Raw genomic sequence first — 10,708 nt, 5'->3', positions numbered from 1 at the left:
TGCGCCAAGCCAGCCGGTCCTTGCCTGCTGCTGCATGTCCAATGTCCCAGAGGCCATGTCTAAAGGTCCTGGCACATCATGACAGGCCCCCTTGCCCTGCAGTAGCCCTGGCTACAGAACTAAGGGGCCCAGCCCCAGAGAGGCCCCATGGCCATGGCCAGCGGTTCGGGAGCAGATTGGCTTCTCCCCTGTCTTCCCACCCCAGTAACTGGCACAAGATTCTTCTCCTCTGACAACCGCAAAAGGGGTGGCAATTTGGAGTCTCTAAATTGGAGGGGCTGTAAATGATTTTCTGAGCTCAACTCCAACCTAAGTAACAAGCCATGTATGTGATTTTTAACACTAGAACAGAAGAGGGACTTTTCCTCATGTCACTGGTAGAAATGTGGGCTGGTCACCTTTCTCATTTCCCTCTTTGAAGGTAAATATGGCTCATCTTGCCGTTTTCTACGTAGGTACCACAGAAAGCAATGGCCGTGGAAAAGGAACCTGGTTCACGTGGGCCCCCTCCATACTCCCCGCTCCAGCATCCCCAAAGGAGGTAGTGCAACCCCTGGCACGCTCATGTGACCATTGGGCCACACAGATGGAAGACCAGGACAACCTGATCAGCCACGTTTGTGCAGTTGTTACCCATCAGGGTTCTTGGCCTCCTTGATCAATAGGAATTGATCAGAGGCCAGACAAGAAATTCAGGCAAAGCTTTACTGGGGCTCCTGCAGCAGGGAGGTTGCAAGAATAAGCAACAGGTTCCCTTGCTTGCTTGCTTCCTGGGGGCAGGGGGCGAGCTGGTTCCTTATATGGGGTGAGAGGAGGGGCGCGTCCAGGGGTCTGGCCAGAGGGTGGCTTAGGTGGTCTGCCCACGCCTTTGGTGATGGTGTGTGCAGGGGGCATGCGCAGTACCCTCTTTTTGCTCCCGGCTCTTCAGAAGTGGCAGTTGGATTTTTGGTCTTTTGTATCTTATTGTCCATAACAGCATGCACACAGCTATTTTTAGTCCCTTATAGTTTCTCTGTATTTTGTAGCTCGAGAAGACATTTGTCCAGGTGCAAACACTGTAGCAAAGGGTCCCAGGACCCAGCCTGTTGCACAGTCAGGGGCCTCTTCTTCAAGGGGCACAGCTGGTGGGTGTATTTTCCTACAGATGAGACACTTAGGTCTCAGTGAGATGTGTTTAAACCCTCCCCCCTCCCTCCGCCTTTCCTCTCCCTATCCCAAAGTCCCCAGCTTGCTGTGTACCCCGCCCTCCTGCCTCCAGAAACCCTGAAGACCCTGCTTCTGCCAGGCTCTTACATTGCACCAGCTCTCGGAGTAGCCACCACTGCAGTTCCAGCTGCCTGGGCCAAATTAAAGAATAGCCGAGCCACTGAAGGGAAAGTCTACTTTCCTCTGTACCTCTCTACCTGGGGACTCACTTTGCAGGTGGGACTGGCTGCAAGTACATTACTGGTACCAAGAGAGTGTGGAAGACCCAGGTTCTAGCCCTGCACCTCTGTCCTGGCCTCGTTGATGGGCAGAATTCTAAAGATCTCCCCACTCAAGATTCCTGTGCCCTGGTCATTTCATCAAACACTAACCTAGGTACTGCTGTGAGGGGATATTGAAGATGGAATTAAAGGCTTGTTATGGTCTGAATACTCTCACTCCCTGCCACCTCCACCCCTCACCAAATTCATATATTGAAACCCTAAACCTCCATGTGATGGTATTAGCAGGTGGAGTCTTTGGGAGGTAGTTAGGCATAGATGTGGTGTGAGGATGGAGCCCCCATGATGGGACTGGTGTCTCTGTAAGAAGAGGAAGAAACACCAGAGCTTCCTATCTCTGTCATGTCAGGATACAGCAAGAAGGCAGCCATCTACAAGCCAGGAAGTAGGCTCTCTCCAGGAACTGAATCTGCCAGCAGCCTGATCTTGGACCTCCAGCCTCCAGAACCATGAGAAATAACTGTCTTCTGTTTAAGCCACTCAGTCTGCGGTATTTTGTTACAGCAGCCTGAGCTAAGTCAGGTCCCATGTCAGTGGCCCCTTAAGATACAAAGATGATCCAGGCTAGCCTGAACCCTCTAACAGGCGGAAAGTTTTCTTTGGCCAGTAGCAGAAGAGGAAGTCAAAGAGGGTTGAAGCGTGAGGGAGATTCCATACGAGGGAGATTCCACGTGAGGACCCAGCTGCCAGCCGTGATGTTGTGAGAGGGCCTGTGAAATGCTGCTGGGGATGACAGAGACCCAAACACCGCCAGCCACATGAACGAGCTAACACAGCCGCCAACGCTGGAGTGTGGGACCCTGAGCAGAAGACCCGTTGAGCCATGACGGACTTCTGACCTGCAGGGTCGGTGCTGTTCTATAAGCAGCCAAGTTGGCGTAATTTGTTACAAAGAAATAGAAAACTAATACACCACAGGACCCGAAGGGGCTCCTTAACCTTTCTAAGCCCCCATTGCCTCATCCAGAAAACAAGGACAGAAAATCCCCAGGGTTGGGCTTCCCTGGTGGCGCAAGGGTTGAGAGTCCTCCTGCCGATGCAGGGGACACGGGTTCGTGCCCTGGTCTGGGAAGATCCCACATGCCACAGAGCGGCTGGGCCCATGAGCCATGGCCGCTGAGCCTGTGCGTCCGGAGCCTGTGCTCCGCAACGGGAGAGGCCACGACAGTGAGAGGCCCGCGTACCGCAAAAAAAAAAAAAAAAAAGAAAATCCACAGGGTTGCGCTGAATAAGGGACTTTGGGGCTTGTAGACAGAACCCTGGAGATGGGGCTAAAAGGCCCAAAGTTGCTAGTTGTGTCACCTTGAGTGAGTTACTTAACTTCTCCTAGTCTCAGTTTCCGCACCTCTAAAATGGAGCCAACAGCAGCTATTTCCTTAGTAACTGAGGGGTAGCTGGGCTCATGGCCATCCAGCCAGAGACTACATTTCCCAGAACCCCTTGCAAGGAGGTGTGGTCACCTGACCAAGGCCTCACCAATGAAAGGAGAGTGAGGCATGTGGGCTGCTTTGAGGGTGGACCTTAAAACATGGCACATGCCCTCCGGGTCCTGCCACCTCCTATGACTGAAACTGTGAGGTGCCAGCCACACAGCTTCAACAAGCAGACGGGGAACATGACCTCCAGGATGGTGGAGAACGAAGATGGAAAGAACCCAGGTCCCTGAGCGAGGGGGTTGCTGAGTCACCCACTGACCTCGCATGTGAGAGAGAAATAAACATGTGTTTCCTTGTAGCCTTGGGGGCCTCTTTGTTACAGCAGCCTGATCTCTGCCTTAACCAATTCAAGCAACTAATAGCTAGTCCCCCACATACGAACCTTCAAGCTGCAAGCTTTCAAAGATGCGAATGTGCATTCAGGCGTGAGTGACACTGCAGCTCGCCCTCTGTCTCCTATTGCTGACGGCCCTTCAGCTCTACCATCTCCCACCTCCAGTCAGTAACTCTTCTTGCCTGTTCACTCGATGCCAGCCCCTGGATGCCAGCTGTTGTACTGGACTACTGTACTTTTTAAGGTCCTGTATTGTAAGATTGAAAACGTTTTATTTTTTGTGTTTGTTTTTTATGTATTATTTGTGTGAAAACTATTATAAATCTATTAGAGTACAGTACTATATAGCCGACTGTGTTGGGTACCTAGGCTAACTTGCTGGACTTACGAACAAATTGGACTTACAAATGCGCCCTCGGAACAGAACTCGTTCGTATGTAGGGGACTTACTGTACAGGGAAAACAGGTCCAAGGGTGGCAGTGAAAACTTGGGGATGCCATGTAAGCGTTGATTAGCCCAGAGCCCCCTTTTCACCCAGGATTTTGTTTTGTAAAATGGAGCTATTATACAAATCCCAAGTGATTTGTCAGTGCTTCTAAATAAGTATTATTTAAAGAATATTCTAGCAGTTCAGTGAATCAAGGGATTCTAGTAATTTATTTATTCCACAAATATCTGTTGAGCCCCTACTAACTGCCTGAAGATATAACATTGAACAAAACAAAACACCCGCCTTCAAGGAGTTTTCCTGCTGGTCAGGAGAGAGATGATAAACAACCAACAAATATATAATGTGTCAATTAGCAATAAGTGTGGGAGAGAAGAGTAAATAATGGGGCGCTGGCATGCTGGTGGGGGTGATGAGAGTGCTCTGTACAGGTGTGCAGAGAAGATCTCCCTGATGGCGTGGCATTTGAACAAGATCCTGAACTGAGGGACTGAGTCCTGGGAGACCCAGGGGAAGAACATTCTAGGCAGAGGAAACAGCATGTGCAAAGGCCCTAGGGAGGACCATAGTCTATGCTGAGGGAACAGCAAGGAGCCTGTGGAGGGGGAGCAGAGGGCAGAGAGGCAGGGCGATCATGAGGGCCCCGTAGTCAACGTGAGGACTTCAGCATTTCACACTGAGCGACACGGGAGCTGAGCAGAGGCGTGCTGTGAGCTCCTTGTAAGGAATAAAGCCTGGCTGAGGGGCTACTGCATCATCGAGGTGAGGGATGATGGAGGCAGAGGTCATGGATATGTTCTAGACGCAGAGGTGATAGGGTTTACAGAGGGGTCAGATGTGAGTGTGAGCAAATGAGGAGTCAAGGAAGATTCTAGACTTCCAAGTGGAAAGTCGGAGTTGCTCTTCCCTGGAGGGAGCAGACGTATGGGGAGCAACGGCAGGAGCTCGGTTCTGGATGTGTTCCATTCCCTGGATGAGCCAAGTGGTGGGGGGAGGTCGGAATTCGGGGAAGGCCCTACCTGGAGATAGAAATCTGGAAGCAGTCGGTGTAAAGATCGTGTTTAAGCCACGAGACCTGAGAGCTCCCAGGGACCAAGTGCAGAAGAGACATCTGTGGAGGGAACCCCGGGCACTGCAAACTAGGGTGAGGGGGTGAGCCAGTGTGACCAGAAAGATGTTGTTAAGCAGGGACTCTTTTTATTGTGGCAAAATATATGTCATAAAGATTGCCATTTTAACAATGTTGAAGTAGACAATCCAGTGGCACTGATAAGCTTCACAAGACTGTGAAACCATCACCAGTATTTCCAAACTTTTTCATCACCCCAAACAGAAACTTTGTACCCCTTAAGCAGTAACTCCCCATTGCCTCTTCTCCCCAGCCCTGGCAACATCTACTTTCTGTCTCTATGGACTTCCCTTTCCTGGACATTTCACATCAGTGGACTCAGACAATAGGTGTTCTTTTCTACATGGCTTCTTTCACTTACTATAACGTCTTCAAGGTTTATCCACGTTGTAGCATGTAATGGCACTTCATTTCCTTTTATGGTCAAATAACATCCCATTGGATGGATATTTTGCTTATCCATTCATCTGTTGATGAACACTTGGGTTGTTTCCACCTTTTGGCTATTGCTGCTATGAATAAGCAGTGACTTTTTTTTTTGCGGTATGCAGGCCTCTCACTGTTGTGGCCTCTCCCGTTGCGGAACACAGGCTCCGGACGTGCAGGCTCAGCGGCCATGGCTCACAGGCCCAGCCGCTCCGCGGCATGCGGGATCCTCCCGGACCAGGGCACGAACCCGTGTCCCCTGCATCGGCAGGCGGACTCTCAACCACTGCGCCACCAGGGAAGCCCCAGAGGATTTCTTTTGCTCTATAAAAAAGGAGTATGGGCTAACCTAGGTTGAGAACTTGGCTTTAAAGTGAACAGAATTAAAAGAAAACTTTCAGTAATAAACATTATATCTCAGTTAGGCAGGAAATGTTGTTCTATATTACATATATATTCAACAGGAACATGTGACTTAAATGTTGAGCACGTACAAGCTGTGCTATGCCTTGTTCATCACCTGTCTCTCTGTAGAAAGTGCACTTGATGAAGGCAGAGACCTGTTCTGCATAGAGCATGGTGTCTGTCACACATCAGGTCCTTGGTCAGTGTTTGTGGGACAATTGATGGGTGTATGGAACAGTCAGATGACAGTAGCTGGAGTCCTAGTGAGGGAAGCACAGTGGCCCTGACTGCCTTTCTAAGGCAGGGTTCTTACCTGCGGGCAGTAACCTAGAGGGTGACCAGGTGTGTCTGTTTTCACCAACTTCCCACAGGAATTAAGCAGTTCCTTTACTTACCAACCTGGAAAACAAGTCCCAGGAGTTTGTGTTTTTCTTGTTTTTTTGTTTTCTGTTTTAGCAGTGCCTGTGATTCTGTGAACAATAGAAATCACAAATATTTTCATATCACGTTGCAGGTTTCTCAAAATACCACTCATGCTCATCACTACTTTTAAATTACAATCGTTATTAGACCAGCTGCTGCTGGATCTTATTTAATGTGCTACTAGGGGCACAGGTACCACTGTAACAAATTTGGTTTTATCAACTATTTTGATAATTATATTACACTATATTTATTCTGCTTTGTAATCCATGTATTTTTTTCGCCTTTATCCTTTGGGTCTATAGGCATTGGTAGATGGGCAGAGGGGTCACGGTATAACCAAGGTCAAAAGCCTGCTCCGAGGGCTTGCCCCGCTTCCCCCTGTACGGTCATCCCTGGTCATCACGTTCCTGGTTTCAGATTCACACCCAGACTCCAGGTCCTGACCCGGCTGTTACTGCCGCCTCTCGCCACCAGGAGGCGCTGCTTCCCCCGTGTCAGATGAAGCCCAGGGGCAGATACAGGGTTTCCTCCTTCCATCTTTGTCCTTACTGGGGCTGGTAACAGAGCCTCCTGCAAGTTTTTTTCCTATTCTCATTCTCTCCTCCCCCAGGTCCCTCTCTTTCCCTCCCCCATCCACTCTCTCTTTAAAAACAAACAAACAAACAAACAAAGAACAACAAAAAACTTTGTTATGGAAAATTTCAAAATGTTCAAAAGTATACGAACCTCCAGGGAGCTATGAGCCAACTTCAACAGGCTTGTTTCACTTACATCCTACCTGGGGAACTTTCTAAGTGTGCAGATGTTCAGGCCTCCCCCAGTCTCAGGGCTTACAAAGCTCCCAGGCCGTTTGGGAACCACTGTTACAAACCTGGCCCCGCCTCTGGGATGCTCTCCTACCTCCAGCCCAGTGTGGGTCTCACAACCTCCTCAGCCTCCGACCTCTCCCCCCCCAAGCCCTAGGTCTTTTCCCATCTCTGACCCAAATCATCTAGCTCACATCATTCCTCTTCTTCAAGCCCTGCAGGACTCGGGCACAGCTGGCCCCTGTCCTCTGTGTCTATCTGGAAGCGAGGATTCAGTAACCAAGCCTCACGCCCTTAAGCAATCTCCCAGAGCCCCATTCTTCTGGCTCCCAGGTCTTTCGATGCCTCTTCCTGTGGATAGAGAACAGACCGCAGGGTCGATCATTTCTCGGCTGGAAAGACATTAAGCTATTAAAACGATTTTGAAGTGTCCAGAAAAATCCCAGTGACAGGCTGAACAGTGTCGCCCCCTCCTCCCCCCACAAATCCATACTTGAAGTCCTAACCCCCAGGACCTCAGAATGTGACTGAATTTGGAGATAGGGTCTTTAAAGAGGTAATTAGGTTAAAATGAGGTCATTAGGGTGGGTTCTAATCCAATATGACTGGTGTCCTTATAAAAAGGGGAAACGTGGACACAGACAGGCATAGAAGGCAGAGCATGTGAGGACACAGGGAAAGGACGGCCATCCACGAGCCAAGGAGAGAGGCCTCAGGAGGAATCAGGTCTGCTGACATCCTGATCTCAGACTTCCAGCCTCCAGAGCTGTGAGAAAATAAATTTTCTGCAGTACTTTGTTAGAGCAGCCCTAGCAGACTTATACAATCCCCAAATGGATACAATTCACAAAACCAGCAAAACCCCTCCCTGACTTCTGATGAACCAGTTTCTGGCCAGCCCCAAGCACTGGATGCGGGTTCTCTATTTGTAGGTGTCCCCTGGGGGGCCCTGGGTTCAGCGGGAGGGAGGATTCTGGTCCCACCCAGCCCCACTCGCCCAGACCCTCTGGGTGGGTCGGTCCCCACCTTTTGCTGCAGCACCTGCTCTGTGCCAGGCCCTCTGGGGAAATGGGCACCAAGTCCTGATTCTGCACTGGGTTAGGAGTTCGAAGTGGGATGACCAGATCCTCGTGACCTGCAGCCTGAAGGCCTGTGGAAGCTGTTAGGCAGAAGCGGCTCCACAATTCATAGGCCTGGCGCAAAATGAAAATGCGGGCCCTTGTTCAAAAGTCGTTACTAATTTCAATTTGGCGACAGCCCAGAGGCAGGCTCTGCTAAGCGCAGGGTCCTGTGTGGCTGTACAGGCTGCGCTCCCACGAAGCCGGCTCTGCTGTTAGGGAACAGCAAAGGGAAGAGCGAGGCCAGTGCCCAGGGCACAGTGATGTCACCAGGAGCCACTGACTTATCACAAGGGCTGCAAACCAGCTCCCTGCCCCTTGGATCTGAGGCTTGCAGAAGCTTCCAGACAATAACCTGAGGGAGATGGCTTCTACACTGCTTCTACATTAATAGTTACTAGTTTCATCTCTTCTCTCCTATCTGGGTTCCATCTTTTAGGAGTGACTTCAAATAGAAAGAGACAGTCTTCAAAGTTTGTCATTTAGAGACAGGATAATCTGTGATTGCCATGGTCTGATGCTTTGTTGTAGAATGATGCCTCAAGGATCCTGGGGATGGGGAGAGGTGGGACCAGCCTGAACAATCACTACAGAAATACTTCAGGGGCACAGAGCACCTCTTGGCTAGAGAACAAGGGCCTTCGTGTTTGGTAGTTTACTTTAACGTTTCCAGTCCCACTGAAGAAGGATGGAGGCATTTGTCCAAAGTGGTCTCAGGTCATGTCCAGTGAGAGGCACACAGGATGAAGAGTGAGGGTCCCCCGTTTCCTGCCTCCGTGTAGGCATATCGGTTAGAGTTTGTGAGTTTCAAACAATAATTGGGACTCTGGTGCACTCATATCTATTGGAAAATAAGGCAGCTCCTAGGATGGCAGGAATACAAAGGCCCAGGATGGGGCCAGGGAGCTTGGGGGACCCAGGGGGCCAGAGTGATGCCCCTTTGAAGGTGTGCCGTGGGACCAGTGAACTGCAAGCATGCCTCATCTGCACCCCAAGCTCACAAAGACTCACACTGGCCAGGGGAGCCCCCGGACTGCATCTAGTGGGACGAGCAGTTTTCCCAAGGACCGGGCAGGTGCTGCTAGAAGAGGATGCTGGGCAGCAAAAACCCCCAATGCCCACTAGTCCTTGGGCATCCCTGGTAGTACCCTGCCAAGTGGAGGGCATGGACTAGGCGCTGAATTAATACTTTCATTTTGACTGGATTCCCCACCATACCCACCAATTTTAACCGTGGATCCGTAGGAGAGCCCCAGAAAAGAGTGGCAAAGGTCATTTCATTTTGTTTCCCCCTTAAATGTATAACAGCTACAGTTTATAGATTATTTTGTGCGTGTGCGAGCACAAGCTTGGAAAGCAGAAAAGAATGTGGTTTTAAATATTCCAGGAAATCTCAATCTAAATTACATCAGTTCTCGTCAGTGCCTCAGTTTCTGATCCAGAAAATGGGACTGTATTACAATGGACTCTCCCTAATGTGACTCAGACACGGGAGAATTCAGGGTTCCTACTGGGTTTTAAGAGCTCTGTAGGGTCCCTCTGGCCATACAGACAAATTAGGGAACAAAATGATCCTGCAGTTCGTTTGTTGAAAGGGCCCTTAATTATCAACTCATCTCAGAGGCACCATCTGATGCGTCGTCTAAAGAAAGTGTATTTTTAAAGGCACTGGTTGCGTAGATGTGTTTAAATATAAATGTAATACATATGTGTATATACATATATGTACACATTTTTGTTTTTAATAAACTTTTTATTTTGGAATAATTTTAGATTTACAGAAAAGTTACAAAGGATAGCACAGAGAATTCCCTCATATCCGTTACCCAGTTTCTTTTAAATGTTAACGTTTTACACAACCATGGTACAGCTGTTAAAACTAAGAAATTAACATTGGCAAATCTTCAAGATCTTTCTTGGGTTTTCTAGTTTTTCTACGCATGTCCTTCTTCTGTTCTAGGATCCAATCCAGGGTACCACACAGCATTCTGTCAAATATATATGTTGTAACTTTTTATTTTGAAATAATCATGGATTTACAGAAAATTGAAAAAAAAACATGGTACAGAGAGATCCTGTGTACCTTTCAGCCAGTTTCTCCCAGAAGTAACACCTTGTGTAACTATAGGACTATACTGAAACCAGGAAATTGATATTAGTATGATCCACAGAGCTTATTAAATATATATGCATATATATTTTTAAATCAAATATATATTTTTAACCCTCACTTTGCCTCACAGTCAAGAAGATCAAATACCTTCCCCAAAAACATAAAATTTGCATCTAACTCCTGCCTCCAAACGCCAAGTCCAACCATGAAATTCTTGATCCCTCTCTCCGACCCACCAACTACAAACTAGAATCTGCCCATTCATTCTCAAAAGCAGAAGTGCACTCTGCCCCGGGTCTGGACATCCTCAACTTACTGGACTTTGAACTCCCCAAATTCGGGGCCAGGGTGCATGTGTGCACACGAATGTGTGTGTGTGTGTGTATGTGTGTGTGTGTGTGAGAGAGAGAGACAGAGACAGAGACAGAGAGAGACAGAGAGACAGAGAGACAGAGAGAGAGAGAAGTAGCTCTCTTTGTCCCAGTATATTCTAAACTCACAACATCATCCCTCCTGTCTCTGCAGGAGTGGAGATAAAGAGCTAGATGTATATCCTACTATCCTTCTATTACTATCAAA

The 10,708-nt window shown here is 48.7% G+C and overlaps 1 long non-coding RNA gene across 2 annotated transcripts in view; it reads right to left on the bottom strand.

The window, feature by feature from the left end:
• Positions 1–8,622: 8,622 nt before the first annotated feature.
• The window catches only part of LOC149750837 (uncharacterized), a 39,641-nt gene continuing 37,555 nt past the window's right edge, over positions 8,623–10,708 (bottom strand). For both annotated transcript variants that reach the window (XR_016389146.1, XR_016389140.1), the window contains one exon: positions 8,623–10,004. This is a non-coding gene — a long non-coding RNA (uncharacterized LOC149750837). The remainder of the gene's footprint in view (positions 10,005–10,708) is intronic.

Source organism: Delphinapterus leucas, chromosome 1 (genome assembly GCF_059928025.1).
Source record: "Delphinapterus leucas isolate spDelLeu-1000000601 "Yukka" chromosome 1, BTC_Dleu_Yukka2, whole genome shotgun sequence".
In the NCBI taxonomy this organism is placed as follows: domain Eukaryota; kingdom Metazoa; phylum Chordata; class Mammalia; order Artiodactyla; family Monodontidae; genus Delphinapterus; species Delphinapterus leucas.
Note: the sequence above shows the minus strand (reverse complement) of the source record. Positions and strands in the feature narration are given on the sequence as shown.